This window comes from Octodon degus, unplaced genomic scaffold (assembly GCF_000260255.1).
Source record: "Octodon degus isolate 3935 unplaced genomic scaffold, OctDeg1.0 scaffold00133, whole genome shotgun sequence".
NCBI lineage: Eukaryota > Metazoa > Chordata > Mammalia > Rodentia > Octodontidae > Octodon > Octodon degus.
Window position 1 is genome coordinate 2,597,189 of NW_004524709.1, and position 20,490 is coordinate 2,617,678.

The window sequence follows — 20,490 nt, forward strand, 5'->3', positions numbered from 1 at the left end:
CAAGGTTGGAAGGAGATCACCACCACTTTCAGCTGTGGATCCAGGGTCAGGAAGCTGTTGCGCCCAGAGATCAGAAATCACAATAAGGGATGTTAATCACTGCCCTTGTCACAGCTGTCCTGCAGCTCAGCAGCTGGTGACTGCCCAGGCCACTCTAGCTTCACTGCAGAAATCCCTGTCCAGCCCCACCTGTCAGCCAGTGCTGCTGCAGGAAGAATGACGTGTTCCTTATGCCCTCCAGCCCCATGAGTGCCCCTCCCTAGTATACCTGGATTTTATTAGAATTGTGCTGCCCAGGGACTCAGAAACGTAGCTTCAGAGCACCAAGTCTCTGTGGTACAGTAGCCAACACAAATAGTCATTGAGTAACAATACACGTTAGTACAGACCCTGCACGAAAGATCAGTGAGGTAGGCAGGGTCTGCAGTTCAGAGGAACTTGGTCATGTGTCCAGTGGTGCACAGGTAATGGGAGGGAGGCTTGGGGCTTCATCTTCCAAACCTGGACTGTGTTTCTTTATGCCAGTGCGTCCTAGTCTGAGTTCCACTTGCCCCCAATCCTTATTCTATTTATATTGTCATTTATTTATGGTTTTTCTTTATGTTGACTCACATTCTTATGTAAATAAATTTAAAGAGGAAATTTTGCCTTGCTACCCAAAGTATAATGCAAATTGCAAAAGCAGAACAGGTGTCATATAACATAAATGGAAGATAAAAATAAAAATGAACACACTGAAAACAAAATGATATTAAAACCAGTTAACAAAGGCTTTGCGCTTGAATCTTACTCTCTTTTTATTGAGAAAGGAGATTACCCTGTGTTAAAGATGTTGGTTATACCAACTGCAAATATTCAAGCACTAAATTGAGAACCTCTCACTGCTATAATCCCCAGTACTAAAAGGAAACCAAAATCTGGAGAATCAAACTTCTCATTCTGGGGCTGGGGAGATGGTTCAGTAGAACAAGTGCTTGCCTGGCAAGTGCGAGGGCCTGAGTTCAATCCCTGGTTCCACCAAAAAAAAAAACCCAAAAACTTCTCATTCTGAGACAATATGATGAAAGCCTTGCCCACTGCCAGCACTCAATAGAGAGAGGGTAACACTGCTTTCTGCCTGTAAATTGTGAAAGCTTAATTAAGAACTAGTATATTCATTGTCGATTTTGAAAACCACATAGTAGCTGAGCATTAAATGCACGTCAGTATGTGTTGGTCCTTCTGAGTCATGCATATGTTTTATTGCTACCATTGAGGTGAAATTCACATAACACAAAATGGACCATTTTCAAGTGACCAGTTCAGTAACATTTAGGGCAAACACCCCTTCTGTCTCATTCCAAGACGTTTCCATCACCTTGCAGGGAAACGTAATACTAACCGACTTAGGCAGCTACTCAGTTCCCATTCCCCACCCAACCCCTGGCAATTATGATCTGCTGTCTTTATGACTTTGCCCTGAATATCTCATCTCAACATTCACATAAGAGACAATCTTTTGTGTTTCTCATCTTTCACCAAGTGCTTTTCTAAGATAAATACATATAATAGATTATATCAGTACTTCATTCCTCTTATGGCTAAATAATATTCCATTTATTTATATGCACATTTATTTATTTGTGTGTTGATAAGTATTTGTGTGTCTCTGTTTTGGGGCTACCTTGCATAGTTAAATACTACTATAAATGTATATGTACATATACGGCTTGTTTTTCAGTTATTTCAGGTGTATACTTAGGAGTAGAATTACTGAATCATATAGTAATTTTATATTTAACATTTTAAGAAAGCTCCAACCTGTTTTCACAGTGGCTGAATAGTTTTTCATTCCACAAAACAGTACACAAGAGTTCCAGTTTCTCCACATCCCTGGTAATTTGTTCCTTTATGTTTTTTAAGTTAATGGCCATCCTTGTAAATACAAAGTAGTGTCCTGTAGTTTAGATTTGCATTTCCTAATAATTTATAATGTTGATCATCTTTCTATGTGCCTTTTGACTATTTGTAAAACCTCTTTGAAAATATGTCTCTTCAACTCTTTGTCATTTTTAATTGGGTTGTTTGAATTCTTTATTGAGTTGTAGAAGTTCTTTATAGATTCTGACTCTTATCATATACATGATTTGCAAATATTTTATCCCATTCTGTGGTTTGTCATTTTACTTCATTGATAGTCTTTTGATATACAGAAATATTCAATTTTGATAGTCTAATATACCTTTTTGTTGTTGTTGTTGTTGTTGTGTTATTAATGTCATGTCTGTTTGTGTATTGCCAGATTCAAGATCATGAATTTTTTTTCTGTCTTTTTGAGATAGGTTTCACTATGCAGTTCAGGCTAGCCTTGAACACACTTTGTAACCCAGCCGGGCCACAAACTCTCAGAGATCATCCTGCCTTAACCTCTTTAAAACTGCAATTACAAATGTGCATCACCACACCCAGCTTCTAAGGTCATGAATATTTATCCCCATGCTTTCTTTGAAAAGTTGTATGTTTTAGCTCTTACATTTATATAAGATTTTTAAACTATACTTTAAAATTGCTACAAAAGTAAGGTAAACCCTCTGACTCAGATTAACTCTGACCACTGAAATCTACCTATTCTTGAAAGACTAATTTGATTCTTTAATGAATGGATCTAGCCAGAACTGTAGACAAATTATTACACTATATCCTACAGAAATGTATAAATCTACTTGTATTTATTCACATCATATACTAACAAGAAGTGAATAGAAAGTGCTATGAGAAGATGCTGAGGGCAGAAAACAAACTACGAGTTTATGAGAAGAGGGGCAGGATCTTTGCAAGTAATAATAAAATACCCTCATACTGGCCCGAATAATACAGAATCTGTTGAAGGACATCACTGAAAGCTCAGGAGAGCATGGGCTTTGTGAGACTCTGACACGGTTGAACACAAGCTTCTTCCTTTGCCGCCCCTTGGGCTGGCTCCCTCCCCAGGCTGGCTGGCCATAGTTGCCAGGGCTGTGTGCTCCCTGCCTTATTCAGAGAAGGTGGGCAGCCTCCAGAACAGGCTCATTTCTGTCTCATTTGTGATGTGGATTGAATCATACACCTGTCCCTGAATCAGCAGCTATGGCCTACACGTAGTTTTATGTTCATTGCTCTATTCCTCATAAAGTGCCAGTAACAGTGTTGACCTCTTTGCCTTGAGGAAGAGAAATGGTTCTCAAGGGGAAAACTTGAGGAAGTGATAAAAGAAAGGGGGCCATGCTAATGCCTGCTGAGGTAATCCCAGAGAACTCTCAACAGAGAAGGGCAGAGGACCTAGCCCAGTGGAGATAAACTCACAGCACACATGCTGCAGTCGCACCTTGTTACCATTGAAAGCTCTGAAAGGTTCGCCCCCACAAGTCCTGCTCAGAGACAATCAAATAGCGGAGAACGCAAAGGTCCACTCTATAAAACCAGGGAGTAGGGGCCTGCCCTTTAGCTCAGTTGTTTAAGTGACTGCTTCAACAAAGCAGTCAGGCTCAGCATGCTGTGGTTCCAGCCCCATATTCTCAAGCCTTGCCAGACCTGCCCTGAAGGCATCCTGAGCCAGCCCAAAAAACATAAAATGAAATAAAATAAATCGTAAAACTAGGGAGTAATCATCTATCTTAGCCAGACCACTGGTGTCAGGTGAAAAATTAGTAGTTCTGTGAGGGTAACTTGAGAGCATATTATGCCTGACTAAGGAGTTTAGATTTAATACCCTAGCAGCAAACAGGAAAAGAATGTAACTTTACTCTTTTAAAAAACCCAATGAAATAAGTTTTTAAAACTTCATTTCATGCTGCGAGTTAGCATAAGTATCACATGGTTCTGCTAACATGATATCTTTATTAGAAACCCAAAATAGAAATCATTTGAAGAAAAAAATCAGTGACATAGTAGGCGACAGGGAGGTAGACACTGTAGAGATGGAAAAAGGATCTGGGGAGGGAGAGGGGGGAAGGAGTAAAACTGATGGTGTGATTGTATATCATGACTCAATATGAGTGTGATGTCTATGTAGGGTAAATATATACTAATAAATTTTAAAATTAAAAAGTTAGCATATTTTTAAAAGAAGAAATTCATCCATTCAATCAATCAATCAATCAAGTAATATCTACTGAGTACCTAACCCATGTAGAGCAGTACCTAGTGATTCAGGGGTGCACATGACATGGAGGTTGTCACCCTCATAGATTTCAGACCAGTGGAAAGCTATAATATGTCATCAGATTCTGATGTCTCATCTGCTTTTGAAAAGCATTACATTCCAGGCTGGAAGACAATATGTCTGCTGAATCGCTCATACAGTGGAAAGCCAAACAGGAAGGCATTCACCACCCCGCCATCCGCAAACCTGACCTCTGCCACCTTGCACAGCAAGAACTTCAAAATCGCTGAACCCCTTGATGAAAAGCTCCATTCCTATTCTAAGTATTCTGAGTCCACATGATTCTTTGCCTACCACGGAAAAGTCGTTCTTTAGCCCAAATTGGATGAAGGGATGCAGTGAGCCGCACTAAATGTTTTGTTTACATCAAGCTCCCCACAGTCACTTTAAAAATGGATGGCTTTTGCTTTACCTCAGCTCTAGATAAAATATTGTCATACCAAAAGCAAAGCAGAGTGGATCATTAAATTGAGTTTTCCCATAGCATGCTTGAAGCTTTCCTTCCTTCTTTCTCCCATCTTCCCTCCGTAACTCTAAACAAGCTACTTTCAGATTCACAAAAGACAGGCCTTTAGTGGAACATCTAAAGATGGCTCTTGTCAGCTGTCACTCCTTTCTTTTGTAAGTAACCTGAGTTCAGAAGAACGTTATTTTTTTAATTCATTTTAATGAGAAAAATGACAAAATAGCACTGAAACGGTTTCAAAACAAGTTAGTAGGATGGTTATAATAATTAATACATAAAAAATAATAAATTGCATATTGTTGCCTTCATGGTTATTCAGAGGACAAGATGCAGACATGATATCTTAGTACAAAATTTTATTCTCAATGAACTAAGAGAAAGTAGCTGTGTATCTATCCTGACTCTCTTGTGTCTCCCTTTTTTCTTTTTTTCACAACAAAACGGTCCTTTATTTACACTTTTGTGAAGTTAGTAACACATGACACTAGGTTGCCTAGCAACTGATAGCTAACCTTAACCAGACAGGATGTTCATCTCAGGAGTGAGGAAGCTTGTTTGCTTTAGGCACTGGGCCAAGTCCCACCTACACATATTTGATCGATTTCAGAAGAACTTTAGATTACAACAGTTCTCTACTTGAACCCAGAAAATGAAGCTTTGAATTGGTTAAATAACTAAACCACCAACTTAAGCTCACAATAAGAAGAAAGGAGTATAGACAGGACTTCTAGAAACCAATAAAAGGAGGGAGAACTACTTATTTCAGCCAAAATTTATTCAGACATTAGAGGTGCCAAAACTGTGCTACACACTGTAGCATCAGACAGAAGCAAGCACAGGGGTCCTTCCTTGACAGAATATATTGCTTTCCCTCATGTGAAAACTAATTCAACAGTTCTAGGGAGATGTCTCATGCTACATTTTGTCAAGCACCCTGATGGCATTAATGCAAAAGGTATAGTAAACAGACACTCAGTGATCAGTTTCACTCCAAATAATGACAGTAGTAATTATTGTTATCCGGTCTGAATATATTAAGTCTGTCTACAAACACTACAAAGGAAAATCAGCAAGTCTTCAAATCCATGATGAGGGAGCTCACATATAAATGTGTAGAAAGAAATACAAATGATCCACAAACATCTACTCAGATTCATAAGCCATGAAATGAGGCTACTGGCACATACTCGCTTATCCTATTGCCAAAGGTTTCTAAAGTCAGGTAACCACTATGTCTGTTGATAACTATATATGGTGCACTGAAAAATCTGTGAAGAAGACAGATTTCATGCTAAAAGTTCTTACCACAATAAAATTACAAATCTAAATGAACAAAATAAAACAAAGGCCATTAGTTATTTTTAGCAAAAAGTTAGTGAACAGAGTATGTTGAAAATATGATTATATTACCTGTGGCAGGCAGGAGTGCAAACTGGTAGAACTGATTCAACCAGAACTCGACACTAGGTATTAGATTTTATAATGTGAGTGATTTGACTTAGTCATTTAATTTCTAGGAGCATTTCTGATTGAGATAATATGAAAAAAAGCACAATGACCTATATATAAATCTGTTTGCTAGAGCTTTGTTTACAATATTAATATTTGGAAGCAACCTAGCTTTTAAAAAGAATTGATTAGAATAATCTGTCTAATGAGATTTCCATTAAAAATTTTGCCCATGTTGAGTATAGCTCAGGGGTAGGGTGTAAGGTTAGCATGCATGAAATTCTAGATATAATTCTAGCTTCAAAAAAAAGATCATATATTTATTAACAATGGAAATATACTTTTAACTTACTTTCAAAACTGTATTTTTATTATATATAATCTGATTTTTAAAAAAATGTGTGATTCATAAAGTGGAAAGTTATTCAAAATGTAAATAGTGATAGTGATCATTTATGAGTAATTATTGCTGGAAGTTTTATTGTCTAGATATGTTTTTACATTTTCTGAATGATTTATACAACCTGTGTAGTAAGTGTGCATTACTCTTTTTTTCTTGTTTTTTTTTTTTTCCCCCCCTTGGTATTGAACCCAGTGCCTTTGCATTGAGCTATACCCTCAGCTCTTTTCTAAGTTCTTATTTTGAGACAGGATCTCTCTAAATTGCCCAGGTTGGGCTTGAACTTGAGATCTCCTGCCTCAGCTTCCCAGAGTACTGGGATTACAGGTGTGCAGCACCACACCAAGCTAAGGTGTCAGCCAGTCACTTCTTTCATTGGTATGTAACCTTTCAAAATGTGATGTGATTACATTTTAAATGCTACTTCCCTTTACAACTCTTCTTAGCAATAAACATGGCAACCTGTGGTACTGATTTGCATGAGAATATGTAGCAGAGGAACAGGGTATGAAACAGTTTGCATACATCACGGGGGTGGAGGTTGTGCACCTAAAGGCAAGCAGGCTGCAAACAAGTACCGAAAGAGATATGTTCCCTGGGCACACAATGGGGCACAGAGGGAGACAGCAGCAACATTATCTCAGTGCCTAGATGGGGCTTTGCATGTGACACAGGGAGGGGCAAAGAGGTTTTCTGCTCAACTCAGAGCAACAGGATGGCACGGTGAAGAGCTCAGGGATTTGTACCCACCCTAGTCCCTCCAGGGTGGAGAACAGAAGTGTTCCTGATAGGTCAGCGTAGAATGCACTGGTGCATTAGTAAGAGCAACCACAGCCCAGAGGCTGAGCCAAGTCGCAGAGGACTGAATGGGGAAAGGCGGCAGGGTGGGTAAGGCTTGTTGAGTGGGAAGCAACAGAATGCGCTGCTGAGAGAAGCATCCAGTAGCCAGAAAGAGGCTAAAGATGTAGGGAGCTCTTTTCATGCCACCCACAGTCCTGATTAGATCTCCTCCCCACCGTGGCTTTCAGTGCTACTTTTATAAAATTCATCAAATGCCATACTTACTACTGGAACCCAGAAACAGTAAAATGTGTGAAATAAATGAGACCTTTGACTGATCTCCAGTTTTGTTTTGTTTTTTTACTGTATTTAGGACAGGGTCTACAGAGTGTTCAGGGTCTCACCATATAGATCACACTCGCAGTGATCCTCCTGTTTTCAGCCTCCCAAGCACTGGGATTGCAGGCAAGAGCCACCGAGCAGTCTCAATCAGTGCTCAGCGTGCCGGGGGAGGGGGCCAGCACCGCACGCTGGGGATCAAACCACAGATGCTGCTCTCTGCCTAAGCAGGCGCTTTGGTCGGCTGAGCTATCAGTCTGGCCTCCGGATTCAAATTATTAATTCATTGTATCCCTTTCAGTAATGTCTCCAATAGTAACAATACCGGACACACACACACACACACACACACACACACACACACACACACACACACGTGTACAGGCACGCACGCAGGCACTTTTTCCTAGGTATTAACTCTTACCAGTGACCCGCCTGGTCACCCATGCTAACTACTCAGGCAGACCCTCCTGTCTCTCCCTGTCATCTCTCCCATATCGGACAAGTCAGCTTGCATCAGTTCCACCTCCAGATGACTCTTGATTCCCTCTTCATCCCTCTCACCACCATGGGTTTTTATTTTCTCATTGCTTTGCTTTTGAACTATTACACATCTTACCTCTCTCCCAGCCTGTTCCTTGTTCTGCCATACACTGCTTTCCTTCTTCCTGCTAATAGCATGATGTTCCCAACATTCATCAGACCATGTCATCTACCTGTCCATGTGGGGCTTCAAAATAAAGTCTGTGTTAAGCACTCATTAAATAATTGAATGACCAACTAAATGAACAGTTAAACATAAACCAAAACTGCCAGTTCTTTCCCATTCTGGGATAATTTGGGGCTAATAATCCTTAATTGTAATAATCTCTGTTGGTCTCCAGCAAATATTGAAAACAGGTATCTCTTCCCTCCCAATGCTCTTCTTGGAACCTTGTGACATATTACATTTTCATATGTTAACTGTCTGGCAGGATAATACCCAAGAAAATCACTGGGACATACTCTATGCTTACTGCTATTATTTTATAGACTTTTTAAGAGACCCATAGTGGCTAAGACTGGGAGGGAACAATTTTTCTTTTTAATTAGGAAAAAAAAAAGACAGCTGTGGCAATCACATGTCATATATTTAGCTTTGGTATCTGGAAGATATGAAGCTAAATTATGAAATAATTTATTTCTAAATGACAAGAGGAGAAAAACAAAGTACCAAGGGTCAACTAATAGAGTTTTCTGCAAACTGTACAAGAGCAATTTAATTTTCTTCTGCAAGAAAGTGGCAGGCTATGCTGACAAGAAGAAATCAATAGCAATCAAAGTAATCAACTCTTTTCAACAGAGATCTCAATGTGACCCTACCATCAATAAGCTGGAAAGATGCTGCCCAGTTGAAAAGGAGCTAATTTCAGATATATGTGTGACACCAGCATCGAGTCATTGCAACAAAGATACTCTTTTACACAAAGTTTAAGGTCCACCTTTTCCAACTCTGTAAAATCTAGAACAAAGAAGCACACCAGCACAAAACCCTTCTTTTCCCTTCTGCTACATCAAAGGCCTAAGATACAACAAAATTTGCCCTGTTGGACACATTTAAAACTTAATATTGTAAGAATTCATGATATCTCTTTACATTGTGTTCTTATTTAGGGAATTTATAAACTGTATCTTTTTATGTTATACAAATAAGATTATGAATAAGACAACTGTATTGAGGTTAAAAATAGTGTCAACCTTTATTTTAGCATGGTTGAAGCCTGTCTTTTTAGTATAGTTATTCCTGCCCTTCCTAAAAAGATCTGAAAAGTATTTTAATCAAAATAGACAATAACTTTTTAAGTATAAAAATGAAATATAAGAAGTAAAGCTTATGTTTATCAATAAAACTTTGAAAAGGAAAAAAAAAGAAGTAAAGCCATGCTGTTATGTTGAGCTGTAGGGGACTCAGGTCAACAATTTCTGACATTGCCAGTGAAGCAGAAGACCCAATACTATTATGGGCTACTGGACTCTTTTAGAATATTTCACTGAGTTTACACACTTATAATATTCAAATAATGGAACATAACAAAAAAAAGGGTATACAGATGAATGTCCATTTTGTATCTGTATATTCAAAGATAGATATATAGTTACATTCTCTTAATGAATAGAGGCATTTGTTCTAATGGTGTCTGTAAACAGGATATCATGTCTGCATCTTGTACAGCAATTAACACTAGGAAGAATGTATGCAATGTGTTAATTATTGAAACTATCCTACCAATTTGATTTGAAACTGTCTCATTGCTATTTGTTTATCAATAAAATTATGGGGAAAAATAGACAATAACTTTTTAAATAAGCAGATGTTAAAATGAAATTGTGTCTGCGTGTGTGTGCGCAGACCTAAGGGATGACCATCTCCATTCCTAAGCGATGCTCTAAATGGGGACGAGGTGCTAGCCACAGAGAAGCTGCATCTGCCACCTGAGCTTCCTTTTGTCTTTGGGTTTTCTCATTTGTGTGGTCAGTCGCACTGTTCCACAGACGTCTCAAGCATTCTGCCTTCTAAATTTATGGTGGGACCACTCCTGGGCTGTCCTGAGTTGGGTGGAGCCAACCTGGCTGCTCTGGCATGAACAGAATGCGGCATGTGCAGCTTCCACGCATAGCACTGACTCACTGTGTGAGGCTCTGGAGTACTCTTTTCCTCTGCCACAGCAGCCAGCCGTGTGCCGGATGGTGGCTGCTCCATCAGCTCTGGTTATAAAACACTGGAGAGCTGAAATCTCCCATTGTGCTGCATGACATGTCTTAATACATGCAATTAGAGAAAAGAGGCAAAGAGGGGAAAGGAGGCTCGGAAAATGAACAGGGGTCAGACCGCCTGGCTACTTCAGAGTGAAGTCCGACAGTGCCATCATCTCCTCGTGACTCCATTTCCTCAAAAATGAAGAGAGGTGATCAGAATAAACTGTTTCATTGGATTAAACCTATACTTCCCATGAGCCCTTACTTGCTCACTTTCTTAGCTTCAGTTCCCAAAAAAAATAGAATCTGAAACAAATGCCGACATGTGAGAACTTTACTGGGACTCATAAAAGAGGGGGACAAGGAAGAAAATAGGAACCATGAGAGCCAACACATGCATGAGTAACAAAACACAAAGTAGGGCGACGTGTCACACAGGCCTTCAGCACCATTGAGAAGTCTTCCCAAAACATATCTCCATTTATAGGGGGATGGGAAGAAAAAAGAGGAAGCCCGCACCCATTGGCTCCTGTGCTGCATTGGTCAAAGGTTAGTGCCCAGGCACAGTGGGGTGTGGCCTGCAACTTGTTTCCCACGGTGGAGCCTGAGGTAGGAGAGGGCAGCCTGGCAGTCATCTCCTGCTCCAAGTTCATAAGAATCTCACAAACCCTGTTCACCTAAGTCTGGGATAAAAGGCTGGGGAGACTGTGAAGGTCTGAAGTGACTTTTCTAAAAGACAGGCTCACCATCAATTTAAAACAGCAAGTGCTTCAGCCTGCAAATGTCTCAGTCTCCCATCATGCGTTTTTCTTCCATCCCACTTACCATCCCACAATATGCAATGTATTTTACTTAGTTTATTCTGTAAATTCCACAAAACCAAGGTGTTTTGTGATAGTAGTGTTATCGCAAGTGCCTAAAGCAGTGCCGAAGAGGCCCAGAGGAAATCGGTCCTCTCTAAATATCGTTCTTAACATTTTATTTTGATATACTATCCAGCTTACAGAATGTTGGCAGAAAAAAGTACAAAGACTAGAGACCCTTTAGCCAAATTCACTGTTTTTAACATTTTACCACATCAGCTTTCTCTGTCTCCATTTCTGCTGAACCATTTTGAGAGGAATCTATGGACATGTTAGGCTCTCTTCACTTTTAGATGCATAAATGATCTACATGCTTGAACATAACCTTGGAACAATTATCAAAATCAAGAAACTTAACAGGTAGTTGAACAGATTGTTCATATCTGAATTTTGTTAGTTGTCCCAATAATGCATTTCATAGCAAAATTTTCTCTAACTTGGTATTCATTCCACAATCACATAATATATTAATTGGTTATGCCTCTTTAGTCTTTTTATTTATTTATTTATTTTTTTGGTGGAACCAGGGATTGAACTCAGGCCCTTGCGCTTGCCAGGCAAGTGCTTATTCTACTGAGCTATCTCCCCAGCCCTCCTCTTTAGTCTTTTTAACCTGGAATATTTCCTTGGTCTTTCCTTATCCTTTATGACTGACATCTTTGAAAGAGTGCAGACTTGATATTTTGTAGAATGTCCCTCAGCTTAAATTTGTTTGATATTGTGTAAGGATTAGATTGACATAACTAAGATTATGTGAACAAAATCTTATCATCAAACCAGGTGATTTCCTAAGTACAGTGCTCTGATCATTTTGTAAGCAGCTACTCCCAGTTTCTTTCCCTCCCTTTCTTGTGGTGTCTGAACTCTCACCCTAAGGCACTTCCTGCCAGCACCAAGCTCCTTCCTTCCTGCCTCCTGATCTAGATCCACATAAAAGGCTGCATTTATTACCCTTCATTGTCCAGGAGCTCCTGTTTAGACAACTTCAACTCTCACAGCAAAACTGAGAACTGAATTCCCCTTCTACTGCTCACTTAAGACTTGAGTTTCGGTGCTTGTAGGCGTGGGAAACATTCTCCTTCCTGCAATGAGACCCAGAAATGGTCACACAAGGATGAGCTCTTGCCTGGACTATGCTGTCCCAGAAGACCATATGTGGCTGCCCATTTGTAGTCAGACGGCTCAGGCACTGATGGAAAAGGGAGTTTCCCACGACAACCTCTAATTCCAAAAGAAAAAGAGAGATCCTTCACAAAGCACAGAACCAGAAGTGGAGGTATATCAATAAGCCCTGGAGAAATCATTTTATGTCCACAAGGAGCCCTCAGGATATATGAGCAAACAATAGGACATTTAAAATTATGCAGGACCACACTTTACCTGGATTGCTTATCTTTTGTCTCTGATATTTCAGAGAAAATAACATTTTGCCTTGCTTAAACCAGTGTCATTGTATTTCTAAACCTAAGATTAGCTGATAAAATAGTTAACTATAGTGCTTCAATTACATTTCTAATGAATTTGAGCATTTATGGTATTTTTGCCATCATAAGGAAAAACATATTTTGGAACTAAACAAATATGGGGGAATTAAGGTCATCAAAATATGTTTTAAGAGTAATGCTCATCCTCTGTACAGTTTGGTTTCTTTCTTATATGATCACCAGAATTCCTTCCTGCAAATGTTTTTCTCAGGGATACTATTTTTTCACAGACATTCACAATTTTTTTAAACAAGAATTTTTTATTCCTAAAAATATTTGTTGATTTTCTTCGTTATATAAACAATATACATCCTACATCGTGTAAAAGGGTAAGGGCAGTATGCTAAGAAAACTAAGCCAATTAAAAGACAAATATTAGGTGATTCCAATTATATCCATTAGATTACTCAAACTGATAGAAAGTAGAATTCTGGTTTCCAGGAGCTTGGAAAAGGAAAAGAAAAAGGAAAAGGAAAATTTTGTTTAATGGGTACAGAGTTGCAGTTTGAAGATGAAAATGTTCTGAAGATTGGTTACACAATATGAATACATTTAAATGCTTCAATGAAATTGAAAGAGGAGGAATTCTCCCAAAACCATCCCTGAAGGCTAGCGTTACCTGTATTCCAAAACCAAAGAGAGATCCAGGTGAAAAAGGGAACTCATAGCTAATCTCACCAAAAGATACCTTGAATTAGTACCCAAATTCAACAGAATAGCAGTATACAAAATCAATACACAAAAATCAATTGTGCTCCTGTACACCATCATGAACTCATAGAGAAAGAAATTTGGAAAACGATACTATTCAAAATGGCATCAAGAAAAATTAAACATTTAGAAATTAACCTAGTCAACAAAGTGAAAGATCTCTATAACAAAATCTACAGTGCTCTGAAAAAGGACATCATTAAAACATGGAAACAAAGCCCCTATTTCTGGATAGGCAGAACAACCAAGTCAAAATAGTCATACTACCAAAACTGACACACAAATTTAATGCAATCCCAATTTAAAATACCAACAGCATTCCTCACAGAACTAGAGAAAAAGATCATAAAGTTCATATGGAACCAAAAAGAGACCAAGAATAGCAAAAGCAATCCTGGGGCCAAGAGTAAAGCAGGAGGTATCACAAGCCCCAAGTTCAATTTGCACCACAAAGCCACAGTGTGAAAACGCATGATGTTGGCACAGAAATGGACATGTGGCAGTGGAACAGACACAGAATGAAGAGACAGCTCTAGGCACATTCAGATCTCTGTTCTTTGACAAAGGGGCCAAAAGCGTACAATGAAGTAAAGATAGTCTTTTCACTAAATGGTGCTAGGAAAAGTGGCTATCCACACACAGAAGATTGAATCTAGACCCACATATCTCATCGTGCACCAACCTAAAGTCAAAGTAGATCAAAGATCTAAATGTTAAACAGAAACAATCTGCTGGAAGATAAAATAGGTAAAATGACTGAAGTCATACGAATAGACAAGGACTTTCTGAATAGACCCTCAATGGCATAAGAAACAGTACCAAGAATCAACAAATAGAATCGTATCAAATTACAAAGCTTCTGTACAGCAAAGGAAACAACCAACAGAGTGAACAGACAACCTACAGAATGGGAAAAAAAATTACCAGTTATTCCCCAGGCAGCACACTAACATCTAGGATACATAAAGAGCTCAACACAATTAGACATTTCAAAATAAAACACCCAGTCAAAACATGGGCAAGGGGCTAGCACTGGGTTAGGTCTTCAGCACCAAAGCCAAAAGATAAACCTCAACTAAAAAACAACTACAAGGACTGGGGAGATAGCTCAGTAGAATAAGTGCTTGCCTGGCAAGTGCAAGTTCCTGAGTTCAATCTCCAGTACTGCAAAAATAAATAAATAAATACAAAAAAGAACAAACAAGGTAACTGTAAAACATGAGCAAGTAAAATGAACAAACATTTCTCAGAAGAAGTATATATGGCCAATAAACACCTGAAAAAAATGTTTAACATCTCTATTAGAGAAATGCAAATTAAATACAGGGCTTCTATGTTATTCCAGAAAGAACAGCTATCAAGAAATTGGGTAGCACATGCAGATGAGGCCATTGGAAAAAAGAAACCCTGCTACACTGTAGGTGGGAATGTTAACTCAATAATCAGTGTGGAAAGAAGCACGCAGATTCCTCAGAAAACTAAAACTAGAGAGTCCACACAGCCCAGCATCCCCCACAAGCAACTTCCCTAAAGAATTAAAGTGATCTATGCAACCCATGTTTATAGCAGCAATTTATAACAGCTAAATCTTAGAAATGGTCTATATGCCCAAAACCAGATGAATGGATAAATAAAATGTGTTATTTACACATAATAGAGTACTACCCTGCCATAAGGAGGGATAAAGGAGTCATGTTCAAGCAAATGTATGCACCTCAAAATGTTAAGTAAAATAAATTAGACACACTAATTTAAATATCACATGGTTGCCTTAGATTAAAAACCCAAATTAGAAATAAAGATCAAAATAAGAGATAAGCAATAGGAAGTAGGAAGATAAATTTTTGCAAACAAGAAGGGGATCAAGATATGGAAGGGGGTGGAGGGAATACAGAAGAAGAAGATAGAAAACAATTAAGATGTGTTACATACATGTACCAGCTTCCCATGCAGAATAAGATCATTATGTGCTGCAAACATGCTAATAAAAACAAAAATTAGAAAAAAGGAAAAGAAAAAATATTAATATATTTAACACAATTTAACAAAATACTTAGGACTGGACAAGAACAAATTTTTGTATTGTGTTTGTCATCATTAAAAAGCTTTTAAATTGGTTTGTTAAAGATAAATATGTCTCACTGTCCTGATTTTTCTACGCCTCAAGCCCCACTCCATCTCTGCCGTAGGCTATTGGTCCTCTACCAACATTTTAAAATTCTGTGTTGCTCAGGGCTGCGTCCTGGATACTAAGAAAGAGAGCCAGGGCCCTGAGTGGGGTGGGACTCTCATTTGTGGTTCTCCTCCATTCTCTGTCCCCCAAAATCGTTCTTCCGTCTCTAACCTCTTCCCTTCCCTCTCCAGCTTTCCCCTTAGTTCCCTCTTCTTCTGTCCTCCTCTTTCTCTTTTTCTCTTTACATTTCCTGATACATTGGCTCAGTTCTTTTAGACTAGCTTTCTCTATTGAACCATATCCTTAGGGCCAGGTTTTTTTTCCCCAAATACACAAACCAAGAAAAACCTCTTTTTTTTCTATAGTTCCAACTAAAAAAAAACCTCTGAAATGATTCCAATCATTGTCTGTCTGTGGTCAGATGTGGTCATCATTATCCTGTTCACATCCGGGGTCAGGTTTTTGGTTCCGTGGTTTCAAGCTTCTCTGGGTCATACCGTTAGAGCACAGGATAGAACAGTTCCCTCAAAATGAAGGGTGCTATTATTTAAAGAAAGGAGGGACAGTAGACAGGAAAGCACAGTGACATTCCCAGGGGACACTTTCATTGTCCTGCTGTGAGGGCCTCCTGTGATGTGGCACCTGGTTACATAGGCATGCCCTAATCACATCCCACCCACTCAGCATCGCAGCCACATCAAACAACTACAGGAGGTCAGTTCCCACACTCCTCACATTCTCATCTTACTTCCATGCCTTCACATGACTAAACTGAGCTTATTCTTGAGCGTACATGTAATCTTTTAATGAAGACTTTCTTCCACTTCCTCAGATTCCCCAGAGTAGTTCAAACTGGGTGCCCTTCATATGTGCCCCCAGAACCTCTACAGCTACTCCTCAACTTATGATAGAGTTATGTCCTAGTAAGCCATTACACGCTGAAGTTACAAAGCCAAAATGTATTTAATATACCTACCCTACCACATATTGTGGCTTAGCCTTAAACATGCATAGATACTTGTACTAGCCAACAATTGGGCAAAACCAAAAACCCAACACAAAGCCAACTTGACAAGAAAGTCTTGACTATCACGTATAGCTTATTAAATACACTACACTATAGAATACAGGATCCATTATTTATTCTCATGTGTGACTAACTGCAAGCTATAGCTCACTAACATTGCCCAGCATCATGAGACAGCACCATGTCACCTATAGATAGGTAGGAAAATACCTAAATTCAAAATACAGTTTCTACTGGATGTACATGACTTTGGCACCATCATAAAGTAGAAGAAAACCATAAATCAGACCAGCGTAAGTCAAGAGCCATTTGTATTTGCTTGTTATAACACTTACAATGAATTCTTACTTTTCTATTATATGTTTCTCACCCCATCCCTGTTATACCCATACCTCTATTGGAATGTAAGCTCCATTGAGCAGGGTTAGTGGCTGCCTTGTTCATGGTTGTAACCCTAATAATTCAAACAAAGTTTGGATCAATGTCAGGAGCCAAATAACTTGTTGAGTGATAATAAACACATGGCTAAAATGATACTCCAGGTATGTTATATAAGTGTTCTCTAAGTAATATTACTATTTAAAGGATAGTGGATTGAATAAAAATAAATACAGGTTAACAACAAAAAAATGACAGAGCAAAGATCCAAAACTTTCCCCTTACAAAAACTCCGGGAAGAACTACACCCCAAACTGGCAGAAGTTTTGTATCAAGCCAGGCATGGTGGAGCACACCTGTAATCCCAGCACTCAGGAGGCGGAAGCAGGAATATCTATGCAAGTTTAAGGCCAACCTGGGCTACAGTGAGTTTAAAGCCAGTCTGAGCTACAGAGCAAGAGCCTGTGTCAAAAAACAAAAGCAAGTTAATATCAGCTTGAGGAGTTTTTATTAAAGAAAAATTTGATTAATGGTGCTAGGAAGAGATAACTTTGCAGTGTTTTAATTTTTTGTGTAGTGATTCTGCTCTCTCGAGCTCCATGGTCATTTTAAAAAAACCTATAGTCTCCAACCACAGCAAAAGCAAGCAGCCCAAAAGTCACAGGAAAGGATAGGCCAGAACTCCTCCAAAGCCCCATCAGAGCACTGTCATTATTTGACCTGCCTGTCAGCTCCCTGGGAGACCCCTCTTGCAAAGCTTCTTTATTTCACCTGGTTCAAGATCACCCAGCAAGAAAAGCCTTTTCTCAGAAAGCCATTTTTCAAAGTAATTTAGAGGAAACTATTTAACTTTATAGCTGTCTATAGTTGAGGATAGCTGTTGGAAGTAAATCATAAGAAAACTGGAAAGCTCAAAAGAAAAAGCTGAGAATGATGGCCAGTGACTTGAAAAGCTCCAACATATTTTGGGGAAACGAGAAGTCCACATGCATGCACCCGGCTGCATGTGTGCTCAAGAGTGACTTAGGAAGCGCCCAAGCAATTACCTCCCGCTGACCACGAGGTTAACACAGGAAGAAAGTGAATACCGTAGAGACTGGTCAACCACCTGACCTCCTGCCTCATACGCAAGCAGCGTCTCTTGGCAGAGACTGAGAGATGACTGTATTTTTTTCCTAGCATTTAAGAAAACCTCTAATTATTAGCTAACTATTAAGCTAACTGAGTTGCAACTTCAGGGACCACACACAACAAAAATACAGCAATTATAGACTTAGTTCAGAAAACTCACTACACAAATTTTAATAACAAACAGCGCAAATAAGCTGTTTAAGGAATGGAATATGATTTATTAAAATATGCCACATCATATTACTCAAAATGTCCAGTATTTTAAAAGTTATAAAAGGTGTTAAAAAGCCAGAAGCGATGGTCCAAATGCAAGGAAAGAAGAATTTGTACATGAATGTCCACAGAGTTTTATTTATTGTAGCTAAAAGTTAGGAACAACTCAAATGTCCATAAATGATGAGTCAATAAACAAAATGCAATACAACTTTATGGTGGAATATTATTCAGCCACAAACAGAAATGGTGTGTGAATACATGATACAGTGTTGTTTAACCTAAAAATTTATCCTGCACTTGATAGACATGAATATTTTCATAACAAAAGGATATGTGACATAATCCTATAGAGATGACATTCTAAATTCTACTATACCATGCCTAAAAATTCTTAAACTCTCTTTACAGTCTTCTCCAAACAATTTCTGCTTACTTTTAGGCTTTGGAGGTAAATTCTTACCAAAACTAGTGCTCTGAATGAAAGACTAAACTTTAAAGGATTAACTTATTTTTAAAATGTATTTTAGTACAGGGTCTACAGGGTCTCACTACACAGATCGGACTCGTAGTGATCCTCCTGTTTTCAGCCCCCAAGCACTGGGATTACACGCACCACCATGCCCAGTCTCAATCCCCATCTCATTGCCCCTGGGGGCAGGGCTGGCACATCCCATCAGGTTTTGAACCCGGCTCCTGTGCTCTGCCTAAGCAGGTGCTTTAGTCTGCTGAGTTATCTGGTCACCCAGCATTAATATTTTTATATTTGCATTTTAAATTAAAAGAATTACACTGTCATTGATACATTATTCCATTACTGATCAGTTTTCTGCTCACCAGCCCACAGTCACTCATATGCCCATTTTAGAAGTATTTTATAAGCCAGATTCTAATACCCAAGATGAATTTAATTAGATGAGTTGGCTCTATGTCAGTTGAGAGGATTTGACTCTTGAAAAGCTATTAACTATCCCATTAACAGTAGCTTAAATTAAAAGATCATATATTTGTTAGATAGTAAGGCTAGATATAGATATTAATTCAATATTGACTTGCCAATATTTTGGTTACTGTGTACATGCAGTCCATTTGCTTAGAATATTTGCAAAATTCATTATTTTATTCATATGTAGTTATTTAAAATTAATTTGTTAGGTTTTTTCATTTTTATATTAATTTTATTGAGAAAGAAGTAGCAGTGAGAAAGTTTCAAAACAGGTTAGTAAAACAGTTACAATAATTAATACATTGCATATTGTTTTTGTAGTACTTATTCATAGTACAAGATGCAGACATGATATCTTGTCTAAACACTATTTTTTCATAATTTTATTGATAAACAGATAGCAATGAGACAGATTCAAATCAAATCGGTAGGACAGTCTAAACACTATTAATTCAAAACTTTCTTCTCACTGAACTAAGAGAAAGTAGCTGTATATCTATGCTAATTATTTTGTATATACAGATATATATACTTTTTTTTCACTACAAAATGATCCTTCATTTATATCTCTCTTTTTTGTTTACTTTTGTCAGAGATGGGTATTCCATTGCCATTTAAATATTGTAGGTGCATGAATTCAGCAAAGTAATTCAATATAGTCCACTAGTGCATAATAGTAGTGGTTTATCTGCATGACTGGCAATGTCAGAAGTTGTTGACCTAAGTCCCCTACAGCTCAACATAACACCATGGTTTTACTTCTTAAACTTCGTTTTTATACTTTTATGCTGGCTGGTTAAGATCAAGATAAAGCAAGACCTATGCAACAAGCATTGTAGCATTTGTATCTGATAAGGTCAGTCAAATGCCTTCAGGATTTATCCTGAGACCCTGTACCTCAGACAGTAGATCCTTTGTCAGTGTCAGCCATGTGGATGAATCACGGCTGTTGCTTGGCCAATTTGCTCTCCGTGAAAACCTGAGAAAATGTTTTCTTTCCATGTGACTCTCCTTAGGCACACATCGTTGATCATTTTCCTCTTTGGCCCCATAATCTCCTTGATCAGAAAATTTGGGACACTACTGAGTTACATGATTTTATAGTACAAGTTCTATGTCCTGAATCTTAATTGACCTTGGAAGGCTAGGGCCAAAATGTTGGCTTTCCTTGCAGCCCTCCTTTTTCTCTAATTTTGGTCTGCAAACTTAGGTTG